The sequence below is a fragment of the Dermacentor variabilis genome, chromosome 4 (genome assembly GCF_050947875.1).
Source record: "Dermacentor variabilis isolate Ectoservices chromosome 4, ASM5094787v1, whole genome shotgun sequence".
NCBI classification, from domain to species: Eukaryota; Metazoa; Arthropoda; class Arachnida; order Ixodida; family Ixodidae; genus Dermacentor; species Dermacentor variabilis.
In genome coordinates this window covers 187,167,388-187,186,552 of record NC_134571.1, presented here as the reverse complement: position 1 = coordinate 187,186,552, position 19,165 = coordinate 187,167,388, and the positions used below count along the sequence as shown (strand labels likewise).

The window sequence follows — 19,165 nt, the reverse complement described above, 5'->3', positions numbered from 1 at the left end:
CTGGTCTGTACCGATCTGTCCGCCACAACTTCGCTTCTTGTGAGTTATGTCAACGCCAGAAGAAGCCACCTGTGCTCACTGCTGGTTTACTCCTACCTCTTGGCGTTCCTGCCGAACCCTTCTATCGCGTTGGTGTAGACCTCTTGGCCCTTTTCCCCACATCTGATTGATGCAACAAGTGGATTATCGTCGCAGTAGATTATACAACTTAGTTCGCATTCACCAGAGCCCTTCCAACAGACGTAGCCTACTTCCTGTTGCACAACGTCACTGTTCGCCACGGTGCTCCTCGTCAACTTCTTACCGACAGGGGTCGCTCCTTCCTCTTTACAGTCGTGCACGAATAAGAAAAAAAAACAATGAAGGAAACCCAACGGAAGGTTTTCGGTAGCCGTTATCTCCGCCTGACTTCTCACCCGGAATGTCGACGAGCTGTCTGGCAAGGTGTCTAGCAAAATCGTCGATTCATTGCAAGTCGAGCAAGCAGCAGGCTGTCCTCAAGATAAGGCTGATACATAAGCGCGCTCGTTTCCAAGTGCCGAGGTGAAGCAAGTCTCAGCGTGTGCTTCTTGTTACCATATTTTCTTTAGTTGTGCCACATGGCATACGTGACGGCTGGAATTTGAAATCTTTAAGGCCGATACGCCACGTGGTGGCGAAAAAATAAACTAAACGCATGTCTAGAATTGCTTGGTATGGGTGGGAACGCGCGGCAGCTCAAGAACATCGTAGGTTTGTTGAGTACAGATACGAGAGCTGCATGCATGGAATGCATGCCAGCAAACAATCTACACGCATAACAAGTTGCATTGTGGAAAGTAGTGCCAGGGTGTCGTCAACGTCTGGCTAAGCAGCGCTGCGTGCATGAAATATGATGAAATAAAGCCGTAGTACTCAACAGCGCAGGAGGGCACCGCCAGCGTTTCGCGCACTACCAATGCCGTCATCTCTGTTGATCCCGTTTTATACGCTGTCTTCGCCACTTGAGCTGATGGCGATGGGGGTCATCCAAGCCCTCTAACATTCGGCCTAACAAGACCCCTCTAGTGTATCATGGATGACAGGAATCCGATTGTAGCTCAGATCGTGACTCGCAAGAAACGCACCTCGAGCTTGACTTCCGTGCTCTTAAACACCGTGCATCTCCTGTAGCGCAGGGACCTGCAATGATACATAACACCAAGACAAAAAATGCAAAAAAGAGGACATTTAGCAAAAATACTTTTTCAGATAGCATCCTAGACAAGGCAGTTTCTGCTGCCGGTCTTAGCTCAACATAGGTACGCTGAAATATTTCAGTTGAATTGCCGTTCCATTTATTCGGCTGCTTTTGACTTACATTACTTCCGTACCCGACACTACCCTGATATCATCATTGCATTGCAAGGAACCTGGTTGTCAGGACAAAAGACATGTCAAATAAAAAATTGCCGTACATTTCGTTCAGACCGTCCCTCTTATGGCGGCGTCTCAGCTATAATTATCTGTTCAAAAAATTGCGCACAGGACTAAAATGGCGTACCAGCTTATGAATTCAGAAAGGGAAATTCTGGCTATAGACATTTCTATTCCTGGCCGCATACCACTAACATTAGTTAAAGTTTATTTCCCCGGAGGCATTCCGAATATTAGTGTTGTAGAGTAAATAATTGCGTCCTGTAGAAAAGAAAATCATTTTTGCCGGAGACTTTGACTCCCATCATACTTCGTGGGGTTTTAAGACCGATTCGACTGGTAAACTTTTGTGGGATTGGGCTGCCGACGGTAATTTATTATGCATTAACGAAAGAACGCCCACAATTTCTTTTTGTAGTCAATCACTTTCCGCGACAGACCTCCCTATCTCTAGCTCTAATTTGTCTGTCTGCACATGGTCTGCTATAAACTAGGGCAGAAGCAGCCACCATTTTTCTATACTTTTCGAGCTTGTATGCCTGTTGACTCAAATGCATTCCAATCATCATCATCATCATCATCATCAGCCTGGTTACGCCCACTGCAGGGCAAAGGCCTCTCCCATACTTCTCCAACAACCCCGGTCATGTACTAATTGTGGCCATGCCGTCCCTGCAAACTTCTTAATCTCATCCGTCCACCTAACTTTCTGCCGCCCCCTGCTACGCTTCCCTACCCTTGGGATCCAGTCCGTAACCCTTAATGACCATCGGTTATCTTCCCTCCTCATTACATGTCCTGCCCATGCCCATTTCTTTTTCTTGATTTCAACTAAGATGTCATTAACTCGCGTTTGTTCCCTCACCCAATCTGCTCTTTTCTTATCCCTTAACGTTACACCTATCATTCTTCTTTCCATAGCTCGTTGTGTCGTCCTCAATTTGAGTAGAAACCTTTTAGTTAGCCTCCAGGTTTCTGCCCCGTAGGTGAGTACTGGTAAAACACAGCTGTTATATACTTTTCTCTTGAGGGATAATGGCAACCTGCTGTTCATGATTTGGGAATGCCTGCCAAACGCACCCCAGCCCATTCTTATTCTTCTGATTATTTCCGTCTCATGATCCGGATCCGCCGTCACTACCTGCCCTAAGTAGATGTATTCCCTTACGACTTCCAGTGCCTCGCTGCCTATTGTAAATTGCTGTTCTCTCCCGAGACTGTTAAGCATTACTTTAGTTTTCTGCAGATTAATATTTAGACCCACTCTTCTGCTTTGCCTCTCCAGGTCAGTGAGCATGCATTGCAATTGGTACCCTGAGTTACTAAGCAAGGCAATATCATCAGCGAATCGCAAGTTACTAAGGTATTCTCCATTAACTTTTATCCCCAATTCTTCCCAATCCAGGTCTCTGAATACCTCCTGTAAACACGCTGTGAATAGCATTGGAGATATCGTATCTCCCTGCCTGACGCCTTTCTTTATTGGGATTTTGTTGCTTGCTTTAGGGACGACTACGGTGGCTGTGGAGCCGCTATAGATATCTTCCAGTATATTTACATATGGCTCATCTACACCCTGATTCCGTAATGCCTCCATGACTGCTGAGGTTTCGACTGAATCAAACGCTTTCTCGTAATCAATGAAAGCTATATATAAGGGTTGGTTATATTCTGCACATTTCTCTATCACTTGATTGATAGTGTGAATATGGTCTATTGTTGAGTAGCCTTTACGGAATCCTGCCTGGTCCTTTGGTTGACAGAAGGCTAAGGTGTTCCTGATTCTATTTGCAATTACCTTAGTAAATACTTTGTAGGCAACGGACAGTAAGCTGATCGGTCTATAATTTTTCAAGTCTTTGGCGTCCCCTTTCTTATGGATTAGGGTTATGTTAGCGTTCTTCCAAGATTCCGGTACGCTCGAGGTCATGAAGCATTGCGTATACAGAGTGGCCAGTTTCTCTAGAACAATCTGTCCACCATCCTTCAACAAATCTGCTGTTACCTGATCCTCCCCAGCTGCCTTCCCCCTTTGCATATCTCCTAAGGCTTTCTTTACTTCTTCCGGCGTTACCTTCGGGATTTCGAATTCCTCTAGACTATTTTCTCTTCCATTATCGTCGTGGATGCCACTGGTACTGTATAAATCTCTATAGAACTCCTCAGCCACTTGAACTATCTCATCCATATTAGTAATGATATTGCCGGCTTTGTCTCTTAGCGCATACATCTGATTCTTGCCAATTCCTAGTTTCTTCTTCACTGTTTTTGGCTTCCTCCGTTCCTGAGAGCATGTTCAATTCTATCCATATTATACTTCCTTATGTCAGCTGTCTTACGCTTGTTGATTAACTTCGAAAGTTCTGCAAGTTCTATTCTAGCTGTAGGGTTAGATGCTTTCATACATTGGCGTTTCTTGATCCGATCTTTCGTCTCCTGCGATAGTTTGCTGGTATCCTGCCTAACGGAGTTGCCACCGACTTCCATTGCACACTCCTTAATGATGCCCACAAGATTGTCGTTTATTGCTTCAACACTAAGGTCCTCTTCCTGAGTTAAAGCTGAATACCTGTTCTGTAGCTTGATCTGGAATTCCTCTATTTTCCCTCTTACCGCTAACTCATTGATCGGCTTCTTATGTACCAGTTTCTTCCGTTCCCTCCTCAGGTCTAGGCTAATTCGAGTTCTTACCATCCTGTGGTCACTGCATTCCAATACTTTTGTTAATTTCAGCGCACTCAAAAAGGCCTTGCATATGACTTTATCTAATAAGGAATCGGAAAGTGAAAAAGGAAAGGTTATAAATTTATTTTGTTTTAACAGATTCCGTAGTGAAGTCTCAGTTCAATGTGGACTCCACTAAGAGAGGGGCTTCAAACCCTTGATGGATCGCCGACTGCTCACGTGATTACAGGATGAGAAAAGCACCCTTGCAATAATTGCTTCATAACCCGTGTCCTAGCAACTGGAGAGACTATGAGTTCTCTGCAGCAACACTTAAAAGAACAGTTGCAAATGCGAAAGACAGCTTTGATTGTAAACCGTTCGACATTCTTTCAAAGGCCACCAACAGAAAAGCACTCTCGATTCCTGAGAAATAAAAAGGTCATTCCGGCACAAATAAATGCGGACTTTGCGGTTCCAACACCCCGAAAATTCGCCAAATCACTGGAAGATAAATTGCTAAAAGTGTAGAATGCCGCTTTAAATCGATTTCGCCCTATCACCCTACGCCTCCTACTCATGGTGAGGACTTCGAAGAAGTTACATTTTCGGAGATGAAAAATGTACTGAACCGGCTGCCTAATTCAGCATCAGCCCCCGATGGGATTATTACGGTAATATTAAAACTTTATTTAAGATATGGCCTCACGCATTACTTACCATGATAAATCATTCTAATAAAAATTGTGGGCTCCTCCGGAGGGGAGACTTGCAAATATATTCACGTTATTAAAAAAGCAAGGTGCCGGTTACGTCATAGATAACATGAGGACAATATCTCTTACATTTAACCTAGTAAATCTCATCGAAATAAAAAAGCAAGGTGCCGGTTACGTTTTAGATAACAATGTCTCTTACATCTAAGCTATAGTAAAACTCATCGAAAGAATCTGACACGACCGCATAGATATTTGGCTGATAGAGATGATTTTGAACCCATGCCAAAATGGCTTCAGACGTGGGTTCTCGATGTGGTGCGCCCATGTTGACCTACGAATTCGTATTCAACTTGCTCGATGTCAGAAAAAAATACACAGTCTTAGCCGCTTTGGATATCACTAAAGCATATTACCGTGTAGAGCATGTGAGCCGAATAAACCCGTTTCAGAATGCAGCTCTGCCAAATTATTTTGTCGCGTGGTTTTATGAATTTTCACGAACAGGGAATTTTGCTGCTCTCAACGCAGATTGTCTTCATTAACGTATAAACAGTCAAGAGGTCTACCACAAGGGTCAGTCCTATCGCCATTGCTGTTTAATGTTCTACTGAGTACTGTTGTACTTTGCAACAGGAAGTGCATGTGCACGTATACGCCGACGACATCGCATTTGTTGCTGAATCGATAAATTTATAGGCTTCGTACCAAACTCTACAGTCCTATATGATTAGCCTAGAGTTGTCACTTGATGGCACTAACCTCTCTCTCAATATCAGAAAAAAGCGCCATCCTAATTTTCGCTCAAACTGTTCCTATGCAAATTTCCATTCTTTATTGACAATAGAGTATACTGCAGGTGAGTTCACTCAAATACTTGGGTGTAATTTACACCGAATAGCCTAATTGTAGTCTATATATAGAGCATATTGCCACGAAGGGAGCACACGCAGTAGGAACGCTGCGTACACTTAGCAACAATTGATCAGGATTGCGTCGGCATGCCCTAATTAAGATATATTGCATGCATGTTCTCCCAGTAATAAAGTTCGGATGCGTTTTGTTTTCTGGCGGACCTGCATTCAACATTCGGCCTCTGGTTCTGTTTGAACGAGAGGCATTACGTTTATGCCTTGGGCTTCCTAAATTTGTCCCTAATGATATTGTTGCGTCCAAGCGCCTAAAAGGGACGCGGGGATCAAGAAGAGAAGGGACGAGGAGAGCGAAGACTGTGCAGCGGCCATTCCTGCTGTTGGTAGCCTGCTGTTCCTGCTCTCGCACGCCTAAATTAACCCCTTTTCCCCGTGCTTGTAGGAAACTGGTGGACGGTGCGGGGTACACCTCGTAACCACGGAGGCTACGCTGCTACAACTTGGCCGAAGCCGTCGACTTGTCGGACTTCCGCCACCATCACCTGACATGCCTGAATACGCCTGCCAGATTCCCGATGGATCTGACGCGGCTTCAAGGCCAGCACCTGATGTTCCGTGGCAATACTACCGGGTGCCACTCACTTTCGGAGGAAAAGCCGGAGAATATGTCGACGAATGGCTCACGAACTACCGAAGGGCAAGCCGGTCTAACGGTTGGAACTCGACCGCACAGTTGTCCAATGTTGTGTTTTCCCTTACCGACACAGCGCTCGTCTGGTATGAGAATCACGAAGACACGCTCACTTTACGGGAGCTTTTCGTCGAAGAGTTCAGAGCGTGTTTTGGAGACTCTAGTGTAAAAAAGAAACGCGCTGAACAGACGCTTTCGTAAAGAGCTCAGATTCCCGGCGAGACCTGTACGACTTATATTGAAGAAATGCTGAAACTGTGTAAAATAGTCAACTCTCAAATGTCTGAAAATGACAAAGTTGGACATTTGCTGAAAGGAGTAGCCGAAGACGTCTACAATTTTTTTATCGGCAAGGAAAGCTTGGATTCCGCGTCTGACGTCATTCGCCACTGCAGGACGTTTGAGACGCTGAAGATTCGACGGATAATACCGAAGTTTGGTCGCCTGGCTAATGTCACAACCGTGGCAAGTGTAGACCATAGCTCGTGTGTTGACCTTCCATCAACAATATGGCAGATTGTTCGCGAAGAGTTCCTCCATCGGGAAGAGGTGTACCGTTGCACACCTGGCATCACTGGTGCGTACTCACCACACGAGATGAGAAACACGGCCGTTTCGACCGCATGGCAACCGACGGTTCACTCAGTGACCGTTGAGTATGGGTCTACCCCACAAACGAGAGGGACCACGAGCTATCAAGATCATGACTACGACCAACGCCCTCGCCGCACGCACGCCTCCTGGCGGCCGATGCCTAGCCATGATGGATGTGACCCACCCGCTGGCTATGCAGTCGACAGCAACATGCGTGACTACATGGAGGAACATAAAAATTTACGGCATCTGCCGGTGTGTTTCCAATGCGGTGTCGAGGGCCACGTAGCGAGGTTTTGCAATGGTCGCCCAACAACGTGGAATGGTCGATCCGGGTCTTCAACAAGGACCACACCTCCTATGACGACAACTCAACAGCCGTACACCACCTCTTGGTCAGCTGGCGTCCCTCCCGGCAACGATTACTGGCAGAGAAGCTTTCGGAGCCGCTCGCCGGCATCTAAGAGGAGTTTTACGCCACCGCCATCTTCTCGTGCACCGCGTATACGCCAATCTCCATCGCCAGTGCGCCGCTCCGCCTCGCCTTCACAACCGGAAAACTAGATAGCGTGGCCGATGGGGGTGAGGTCGCTCGACACGGGCTATCTACAGAAATGCCCCCTGCAGTTGCTATGATTAAGAACAACGTGCATGTACTTGTTGATAGTACTTCTACAATTGATTTAGTGGATACCAGAGCAACTGTATCCGTAATGAGTCTCGGTTTTAAAGGTCGGTTGGGGCGAAAAGTTGTACTTTGGTAGGAGCAGGCTGCAACGTTTTGTGGAGGGAGCGGCGAGTCGTTGCGCCCTGTTTGTGTGTGCATGGCTGAAGTATCCTTGGCTGGTAGAGTTTTCACGACGGAATTTGTAGTTGTTCCCCGATCGACGCCCGAAGTGATTTTCGGCATCGACTTTTTGCAACAGTGGGGTGCGACCGTCGATTGTCGCACGGGGGAAGTTTGCGTCGATGGCCATGTTTCGTTCGGGCTCTTAGAGGAGGCTTGCAGTCAAGATGAACTTTGTGTATCTGCAGATACCGTTGTGCCTGCGTCTACCTCTGTGTGCGTGCCGGTTGTATATCGCGGTGACGTTCTAGACAGTTTATATGCCGCCGTAGAGCCAATGCATCTAAATTTTGTGAAGAAGAACGTTTTTGTCCCTCGTTGTGCGGTATCCATCGGCAACGCGCGTGCTGGGTTGTAATGGTCAACTGCTCGGCAGAGCCCGTCCTGCTTCCAGACGGCTTGAAACTCGGCTACTTTACAGAATGCACGTCTTCGTCCGTATTCGTATAACAGACCCGCCGTGTGAACCTGCTTACCTTCGCCACGTCTCAGGCAAAAAGCTTCTGTCTATGATAAGCAAGTCGCTCAGCATAAGGGAGCGCCATACCTTGATGGATACGCTTTCTAAGCATCTGTCAGTGTTTTACTTTGCGCAGCCGGACAAAGCGTTCTCGATTCCCGAGTCGCGAACACGCCATCGCTATCGATACACGCATCGCTATCGATACGGGATCTGCGCACCCGATCAGGCAAAAAGCCTTATCGCGTGTCGCCTAACGAGCGCAAGATAATCGGCGAACAAGTGAGTGACATGATGAAAATGGGATTATACAAGAGTCCTCGAGTCCTTGGGCAGCTCCGGTCATACTTGTCAGAAAGAAAGATGGTAACTGGAGATTTTGCGTCGATTATTGAAGATTAAACGCCGTGAATAAGAAGGATGTCTATCCGCTGCCCCGGATTGATGATGCAATTGATTGCCTTCATTCGGCCTCTTATTTTTATTCAGTGCACCTACGCTCAGTATATTGGCAAATCCCGATACACCCGGTAGACAAGGAGAAAACAGCCTTGACAGCCCCGGATGGATTATTCGAATTCAATGTGATGCCATTTGGGTTGTGCAATGCTCCAGCAACCTTTGAAAGGTTCATGGATAACTTTCTGCGTGGGTTATAGTGGAAAGTCTCTATGTGCTATCTTGACGACGTTGTTATATTCGTGCGCACATTCAATGAGCACAATACGGGCCTGGATATATTGTCCTCGAGTGCATCAAAAACGCTGGCCTGGTTCTGAACTCTAAGAAAAGTAACATTGGTGACCGTCAGACCCTCGTGAGGGGTCATCTTGTTGAAAAAGACTGTATCCGGCGTGATCCCCTCAAGGCGGCAGCTGTTGAGACATTCAGTACACCGCAGTCAGTGAAGCAACCTCGTAGTTTTCTGGGTCCTTGCTCTCACTTTCGCCGATTTATTCCTGGTTTTTCTGTCGTCGATTATCCTCTGACAAATCTGCTACATAAAGACGCACGATTTGAGTGGACACTCGAGTGCGATTCTGCATTTCGTCAGTTGAAGTTCCTGCTGACGACCCGACCTACCCTTCGCCATTCCAATTCTACTGCGCCGACAGAAATCCACACAGATGCTAGTGGCGTTGGTCTGGGTGCCGTCTTTGTCCAACGCTATGACTACCGTCAGATCGTGATTGCTTATTCAAGCCTCTCATTAAGCAAACCTGAACGCAATTACAGGGTGACAGAGCAAGAATACCTCGCTGTAATATTTGCGGTTCAACGATTTTGCTCGTACTTGTACGGATGCCCATTCCTAGTTGTCACAGACAACCATTCCCTGTGCTGGCTCGTGAACCTTCGCGACCCTTGTGGTCGCTTCGCACGCTGTGCTTTGAGGTTGCAGGAATATAACTTCACTGTTTCGTACAAGAGTGGCCAAAAACATGCTGACGCAGACTGCCTTTCCCGTATGCCGCTTACCACGACGGACTGCGACGCAGACGATATTCATCATCTCGTCGCTTCTGTGACATCCGCTTTTCCAGATTTCGATGCGTTCAAAGCAGAACAACGGACAGACACCAAACTGGAGTCACTCTTCACTTCTGCCCATTCAAGTGCGACAAGCAGCTACTGTGTACGTGACGGGCTCCTGTACAATAGGAACTACTCAAGCACGGGTGCACGCTTCCTTCTAGTGGTGCCGGAGCGTCTCCGGCCAGCAATTCTTCAGGCTATGCACGATGACCCTACCTCCGGTCACTTAGACACTGTGCGCACCCTTTATCGCATTCAAGAACGCTTTTACTGGCCCCGGATGCGACATTCGGTTGAGTTGTATGTCGCCAGCTGCATGCAGTGCCAACGTAGGAAACGCCCAACCACTGCCTCATCTGGTCTCCTTCAACCTGTGTCGCCTCCCAGCTCACCCTTTCGGCAAGTTAGAACTGATCTGTTAGGCCCTTTTTGTCAGTCATCTAAGGGGAACCGCTGGATAATTGTCTGCGCCGACTATTGCACACGCTATTGCGAGACGGCGGCTATACCACCAGCCATTGCCAACGAAGTGTCGCTCTTCTTACTGCACGTTATTGTTCTGTCACATGGACCGCCTGGTGTTACTATAAGCGACCGGTGACGTCACTGCATGGCGGATATCATGGAAGAGCTTGTGCGTTTATGTAACTCGCACCTCAGGCACTCGATGCCGTAAAATCCGCAAACGAACGACCTCACTGAGCGCACTAATCAAACAATCACCAATATGCTTTCCATGCATGTTGCGTCCGATCATAAGAATTGGGATGAAGTTCTACCTGTTATGTATCTCCTGGCGCCCCCTACAAATCCGACATTTTTAATAAAGGCTAGGCCAGTCGTGGCCGCCAGAGTTGTTCTCAAGAAATGGAGTCTGTCACTCGCGGCTTCGTGCCGTCGCACCTTTGAAACCCTACGCAACAAACCCAAACAACATAACATGGTGTCAGAAGTGTAAGCAGATCGTCCGCGCAACGCCTGAAATCAACAAAATGGCCAACGTTTTCATCCAGCCCCCCGGCTCACTTCGAACCTGGTGACACTCCTCAGACTGCATGGGAAGAATGGCGGGAAGCATTCACTATATATGAACTGGCTTGTGAGTACAACACTAAACCTAAATCAGCGCGGAAGGCATTGTTGCTTCATGTACTTAGCCCGCATGCTCGTCGCATCGCACAGATGTTCCCTCCAGACCCTGCCGCCGGAAACGAAGACGCAAACCCAGTGAAATACATACTTGACAAGTTTGACGAGTTATATCGCCCGTACAAGAACGTCATACAAGCAGCGGCGGTGTTCAACTCGATGGTACAGAAGCCAGGTCACCCAAATGACGATTTTGTTACTGACCTTCGACGACAGGCGCAGAAATGCGACTTCGGTGACAAGTGCGACAGACTCATCGGCGACCGCGTGGTGGTTGGAATCCGCGATGGAGCTCTCCGCGAACGGCTCTGTCGGGAGCGCGGCCTCACTCTGGAAAAAATCGTCTCAGCGTGCAAGGTAGCGGAAATATCAAAGAAACATGTGCAAGAGATCGTAACCAGTGATCAGCAGCCAGAAGTGAATGCCGTTCACACGTACAATCGGAAACTGACGAAGACAACTGGTCGTCCGCTAGGTATCAACAAGCCTCAGCAGCCTCATCGCTCGTCCCAAGGGTCTAATCGTAAATGTTCTCGCTGCGGAACCTCGCACCCCCCACAACAGTGCCCAGCTTTTGGCAAAAACTGTTACAACTGCGACAAACTTGGCCATTTCGCGCACATGTGCAAGCAGCCACGTCGGCAGACAGCAGCGCATCGACCGCGAGTCGGACTGCTTCATGAACATCCACAACTAGACTTGCAGGAGGAATTATACTTGAGCTGTTTGACTACGTGCAGTGTCAATGCCGACGCAACATACTGGAGCGAAAGTGTCAGTGTTAATGGACACGAGGTGACATTCAAGTTAGACACCGGTTTGGACGTCAACATAATTCCAGAACATATGTACAAGCAGTGGCCGTGCAGAGCAGCAAGCAAACCAACCACAGCTAAAGTGACTACGTACAGTGGCCACCAGCTTCTAATAGACAGTGAATGTGAACTGTCTTGTGCGGTAAACAACAGGGAGGGCCGTCTGAGATTTATGCTGGTGAAGGAGCCCCTCAAGCCGAAACTAGGGGCCGCTGCATGCACAACTCTGCACTTGCTTTCCCGTGTGAAGACCCTTCAAGCAACGACAAAGTCCACTGACACAGTGTTGCAAGAACAGTTTCAGAAAGTACTGAATGATTGCCCTGACATATTTGAAGGAATCGGCCAGCTTCCGGGACGTTTTAGCATCCAGCTGCGTGAAGGTACAGTGCCGACAGTTTGTGCTCCTCGCAGAGTACCTAGTGCACTCGAGGATAAGGTCAAAGCAGAGCTGAAGCGTATGGAGAGGAATGGCGTAATCACGCAAGAGTCAGAACATAGTGAATGGGTCCATCCCATAGTGGTTATAACCAAAAAAAGACGGAACTGTTCGTTTGTGCCTGGATCCACGGAACCTCAATGCAGCAATAAAAAGGCAACACTACCGCATACCAGTACCAGAAGAGCTTTTTGCAAGCCTGAATGGCTCAACAGTGTTCTCTGTCCTTGATGCCAAGAGTGCTTTCTGCAACTGACTTTGGATCAACCAAGTTCACGGCTTTGTACATTCGCAACACCATGGGGCCGTTACCGTTTTCTTCGAGTACCATTTGGGCTTGCGACAGCCCTCGAGCTGTTCCTGCAGGCCATTGACAAGGTATTTGAAGGGCAGGCCATTGTGAAGCCGTATTTTGATGACATACTGGTTGCCTCAAGGATTACAGAAGAACACAAAGCCCATCTCAGAACTGTTCTGACCATAGCTAGACAAAACAACCTGAAGCTTAACAAATCAAAACTGAAGTTAGGACTTTCAGCCATAAAATATCTGGGTCACCAGCTCTCCTCAGATGGGCTATCCCCAGACCCTGACAAGGTCAGATCAATTGAGGCCATGTCACTTCCATCAAACAAGTCAGAACTGCAAATATTCTTAGGAATGGTGACATATCTCACGAAGTTCATCCCTAATTTTTCGGCAACTACCAGTCCTCTGCGTGAGCTTCTCAAGGCAGATGTAGCGTGGCACTGGACAAGCCAGCACACAGAGACTTTCAAGCTCATCAAACAGAAGCTCACAACATCGCCTGTGTTGCGTTATTTCGACCCATCCAAGCCGATCACAATTTCAACAGATGCCAGCTCATACGGCCTGGGATTGGTTCTCTTGCAGGAAGGCAGACCAATCGCATATGCTTCTGCAGCCCTTACACCTCCCCAACAACGTTATGCTCGAATAGAGAAAGAAATTCTAGCTGTGGTGTTCGCATGCGAGCGGTTCCGCTATTACACTTTTGGACGCTCTGTAACAGTGGAAACAGACCACAAACCTCTTGTTGGACTGCAGACAAAGGATCTAACAAAAATGTCACCAAGACTGCAAAGACTTTTGGTCCGGCTACAGTGCTATACACTAAACTAGTGTATGTACCGGGGAAACAGCTAACTGTGGCTGATGCCTTGTCAAGATCCCCAAACCCCGAATCCAAGATGGAAACTGCAGACAGTGATCCAGGACTGTTGGTGTCCAGTCTGGTTCAAGTGTAGCCCACCAAGCTCAACCAGATCCAGGAAGCAACAAGTCGGGATCCAGTATTGCAACAACTAACCAAGTACATTCAACAAGGATGGCCTGATCGCCCTAGTGATGTTCATCCTATGGCAAGACCATACTTTCACATAAGAAGTGAACTGTATATCACAGACGGCTTCATTTGCTGTGGTCAACGGCTTGTCATTCCAGCAGTTCTCCAGGCTGATGTTCTTGAGAAACTCCATCAGGCACATCGCGGTACAGTGGCTTGTAAAAGACTAGCAAGCCAGAGTGTTTATTGGCCCACACTCAACAAGGACAATGCCACCCTTGTCTCAAGCTGCGACACCTGCCAATCCAACCAGAAGGCAAACCCTCAGCAACCATTGCTTGACAGAGATCTGCCAGCACGACCATGGGAAAAGTTGGCCGTTGATTTCTTTCACTGTCAAGGCACGGAGGAAGGAAACTAAGGAGAGGCCCTACCCCCTCCGCGCGCTAGGAGAAAAGTGTGGCGGAAATGACGTAGTAGGTTCTCATTTTTTTGCTGCTTTTTAATTTTTTTTGCTGTATGGCCACGCCTTTTGGGCCACAATGGCGGCGTTGTTATGGTTTTGAGCGCTCACACGTGTTGCTCTGGTAGGTTTCGTGCCGTGGCAAAGGTGCTGTGTGGGCGGGTTTGCGTTAGTCACCGTGTCTTGTTGCGCTGTGTTACCTGCACCGTGCTCTGCCGGATGTTGCTGTGGCCATGTGGGACAGGAGGAACTAAAGCTCCTGAAATGAACGCGCATATGTAACGCTGTACGCAATGTACCGCGCCACGGCACTGACAACGGACGAAGGAATATCCGCGGAAAATTTTGCCTCCACTTCAGCGGAATCATGCTAACGTGCCATCGCAGACCGAAACCGATGCGTTTCAGAATCTGTACAGTGAATGCCTTGCAGGTCAGTGATTCCTGCTTTTGACAGCGCATGTTGCATTTGCGGCACGAACGTTGTCACCGGGAAACCTGATAATGAAGAATCACGCGCATATGTATTACATCATAACTTATACTGTGCGAATCAAATATTTTACTGTTATACTACAACTATAGAGTTATTATCGCTATGTGAATGCGTGTATCATAAATTCTAGGTTTTCCTCCGATAAAACACCAACCACATAAGGAAATTTACTTACACGTGAAAAGATATGGGCGGTCCACGTTTCAGCTTGCGCGACTTGCATCCTGGCACACAACAACTAGGCATTGGATGAGCGGACATCCTAGAGAAGTGTCCGCACAACTCGTGCGCGGAACGAAAACTGAAAAAACGGTGCCTTTCGCGCATCGTTCGCTGGGAAAGAAACGCAGAAAAAGCAGTCATGGCCAGTCGACTCTTCATCCGGGACGGCTGCTTTGACTTATTAATGGTATCTGCGACTGGTCGCCTGTATGCCCCGAAGCAGAGTCGGGTAGATCGGTCGTTTCCCGAGCTCAAAGGTAGGGTACAAGAGCGCAAGCCGAACGTGCGACTCGCTCTAGGAGGAGGAAATTGCTGATGCGAAACCACGTGACTACTGCCAACGTCCGATGTTTCGCCTATCCAAAGCTCCCGGCGCTGCCGGAAAAACCGGCGGACGTGCCGGCGGGACGAACGTTCGTCGAGACGCAAGCATGCAGTGGCCTAGGTTGCCGAGTTTACGGTGGGCCATCGCCAACAGCAGCGACGCGGCGCTGCGATTACGTTTCAATCTCGATGACTGCTCCGACAACAGAGCTCGGAGCGCCTCAGAGCGCTCCGAGATAGAGGAGAGCAATCGAGAAGAACCAGCCGAACGCAGGGCGCGCACCCTCTTTCAACCAGCCGAAGACAACGCCGCTCGCGAGAGCGCTCCAGAGTGCTCAGAAACGACCAGCCGAAGATAGCACAAGGAACGAATCCTTCCTACCACAAGCTTATCTCATCTGTGCGTGCGAGAAGCGCAGGGAAGTGAAGGTTAGCGGATGCGCCGCAAGAATGTGCAAGGCTCCACAGAACGTACACCTGCGGACACGTCGAACGGCTAGCTATTCCATGCTCCCACGTAGGCCGGGTCCACGCGCGTATTGTTCGGCACCGTGCGCCGGCCAGTCGACTCTTCATCTGGGAAGATTGGAAAGAAGCGGCTGCTTTGACTTACTAAGAAAATAATCCTCCCTACCGCAGGCGTACCTTATCTCTGCGCGCGCGAAGCGCAGGGAAGGTCAGCGGATGCGCCGCAAGAGTGAGGAAGGCTCCACAGAGCGTACCTGCGAACACAGCAAACGGCTGTTCCATGGTCGCAGGCAGGCCGGTTCCACGCGCGTACTGTTCTGCATTGTGCGCCGGCTATCGCAAAACTTTGGTTCCGTGACGCTTCGCTTACCGTGCGAAGAAGGCACCTCAAGCCGCAGTCAATGAACCTAAACGCGGAGTCAGAAATGACATTCTGCCTCCTCGCCGGCGCGCTGTCGAAGTGATGCGCGGCCACCCGAAGTTTGTTCAATAAAGCACGACGATTCCTCAAGCGAGAGTGTGTTTGTGCTCATAAACTCCAAATGGATCGCAAATGGATTGGTGTGTCGTACGTGTCTCCAGTGCGTTCTTGCAGTGCAGTAAGAATGCGTACATCTTTTTTCGCATCACCAGACGTCTAGCTCGCAAGGCCGTATGAGAGCCCCAGGAAGCCCAAGCAGAGAAAAGCAAGTAGAAGGCAGCGATAAAGGGGACCTTTTTTTTTAAAGAACACGCAAGAGCTGGGTAGCGGCCGGTACCTGCGATTAATGAGAACAGTTCAGTTGGTTGGCCTTATATTTAAGGCATGTTTATTTTCATAAAAGCCGGTAAAAGCAGCCGATTCGACCTCACGGCCCAATTTACGAAGTTCATTATGAACTTATTTTAACATGGGTTCGGCAACGGCAACACAATGAGACATCGCGATTGTTTAGTATTGCTGCGGAGCGAGCGCGGCGTGGTTTCGCGAAAGATGTAAACAAGAGAGGAGGGTGACCCAAAAGGCGGAGCATCGCCATGAGCAACGCCAACTTCCGGCTTCACTTTTGCTTCACAAAGAGTGACGTCAGGGCTTCTCCTTAGTTTCCTTTCTCCGTGCTGTCAAGGCAATACATATATCCTTGTTGTTGACTACTTTTCAAAGTACGTTGAAGTGAAACGTATGGAAACCACTACGTCAACTTCAGTTATTTTGGTCCTGAAGGACATCTTTTCACGGTTTGGACTCCCCAATGTGCTTATCTCTGATCAGGGACCACCGTTTGACTCGCAGGCATGCAGAACATTCCTGCAAGAATCGGATATTGCTCATGAACCGTCATCACCCCACTACCCGAGGTCCAATGGGCAGGTCGAGAGAACAATACAGACTGTTAAGTCCATGCTGATCAAGTCGCACAGTGATGGCAAAGATCTGCCTTTGGTTCTCCTCAACTACCGTGCCACCCCAACCATTGGAGCATCTTCCCCAGCAGAGTTGCTAATGGGCAGGAAATTAAGAACGTTCATACCGACCTTGCCACATAATCTGAAAACACACTACCCCACAGATACACATCAGAAGCTCCTCAAACGCAGACAGAGTGCACAGCACAGATATGGAGACAACCACACTCGCATACTTGCACCTCTGAAGAAACATCAACCTGTATGGGTGAGTCACAAGAATGACTGGAAAAAAGCAGTCGTCACACAGGTTGGTCCTCAACCAAGGCGCTACACAGTGCAAACTACAAGTGGAGCAATTTATGTGCGTAACCGTGTGCACCTGAGGCCACGCACTCAGGTGGTCCGTGAATTCACTCGTACAGCAGAAGACTACACCCTGGATGAATCGGGGCCAACAAGTGCCAACGATGCTACGCCTCACAACTATACTGAAGAAGCAAGACATGCTTCGACATACGTGACAAGGGCTGGAAGAGCCATACGGCCACCGGCCACATTTCAGAACTGAACGTCATGAAGTGCGTGCTTTATCGTTGTAATCGTCACTCAAAAAGGGGCGTGTTATGTATCTCCCGGAGCCCCCTACAAATCCGACATTTTTAATAAAGGCTAGGTCAGTCGTGGCCGCCAGAATTGTTGTTCTCAAGAAATGGAGTCTGTCACTTGCGGCTTCGTGCCGTCGCATCTTTGAAACCCTACGCAACAAACCCAAACAACACAACACTACCGTTTATTACTTACGCCTAAAACACCGCCAAACACGAGACAACCTGCTACAGCCCCTTCCTTCCATATGCTCGGCCGCCCCGGTATACGCTCGACACTGTCCTCCCTTTTTACCACCACGACAATTCTACGCTCGCCGATACGCTATGCCTCGCTGAAGGGGCTCGGAGACTTGCGCATCTGTGGACTTTGGCATCGCAAGAAAACTCCAAAGCCCGCTACGGCGCACGACATCGGCCTGTTACATCCCTTGCACGCGAGCTTACGCTAACTCTGTGGAACAACAGTGGATTCACGAACACACGTCTACACAGATTGGATCCAAGTTTGCAACTGCGCCTTCCACCAGGGTTGCCATGAGCGGAAGCAACACTTATGTGCCGCCTATGGCTCGGCGGCGCATTCACGAACTAATATTCCTTCCGCATTGGAATGGCCGACAGCCCTGCCTGCGACACCTGCGGCTGCGGAGAGACGATCGCGCACCTCCTCTGTGACTGTCCACGTTACAATGTGCCAAGAAAAGTGCTCGTGACCGCGCTCGAAAAACTGGACAATCGCCCCTTCACAGAAGACAAAGTTCTTGGACACTGGTCCAGGTAGGTTTCGGCACTCAAGGCCTTAAGGGCTTTGCTCAAGTTCTTAAGGAGATGTGACTATTGTTGCGCGAAACATCGCGTTACTGTGTGCATTTTTCTTGTTTTCTTCTCTCTTCCTTCTCCTTTTATTACCTTTACCCCTTTCCCCAGCACAGGGTAGTCAGCCGGTATTTACACTGGCTAACCTCCCTGTCTTTCCTTCCCTTTTGTCTCTCTCTCTTTGGACTCTCACAAGGAAGCGTGGTTTGTGCCAAAAGCTGCTGGCAAACTACGATGGATCGTGTGTTGTCATCGACAAAGTCAGCTAACTATACTTTCGTGCGCCTCACGAACACTGGTAGACGTTCTGCTGGGACACAAGTCGCGCATGTCGCAAGGTTGAAATCATGCACGCCACAGGAAGCTATGTGACTCGCCCAGCGGGCTTTGTCTGCGAAATGAGGTATGTTGCGTCCAAGCGCGTAGAAGTAACGCGGGGATCAAGAAGAGAAAGGAAGAGGAGAACGAAGACTGTGCAGCGGCCATTCCTGATTTTCGTAGCCTGCTGTTCCTGATATCGCACGCCTAAATAAACCCCTTTTCCTCGTGCTTGTAACAATATCTTACATCAAGAAGCACGCCTGTCTTCTCTTCTCGTGCGATTTAATTTTCAAACAGTGCGAACTTTCTTAAATATATCTGTATAGCAACAGAGGAGGTCACAATAAGTTTTCATTAATGAATCGACCTCATTTTTTAGCCATCCATGGTATCGCTCACGTTGCCCTTAAATTGTTTTCGTACAAGAACTATTGGACCCTATATATGTTCACTTATGCGCGGTGGTCTTACCAAGTTCCTGTGTTCCAGTCACCGAAATTGAATTTGATTACATTTTCCCGAACAATATAAATACTTGCCCTATCAATATCTGAATAGCATTTTGGAACACCAC

General features: G+C 48.5%; 1 long non-coding RNA gene across 1 annotated transcript in view; it reads right to left on the bottom strand.

Annotated features, from left to right (window-relative positions):
- Nucleotides 1–618: 618 nt before the first annotated feature.
- The window catches only part of LOC142580012 (uncharacterized), a 42,461-nt gene continuing 23,914 nt past the window's right edge, over nt 619–19,165 (bottom strand). The window contains exon 4 of the long non-coding RNA XR_012827524.1: nt 619–1,161. This is a non-coding gene — a long non-coding RNA (uncharacterized LOC142580012). The remainder of the gene's footprint in view (nt 1,162–19,165) is intronic.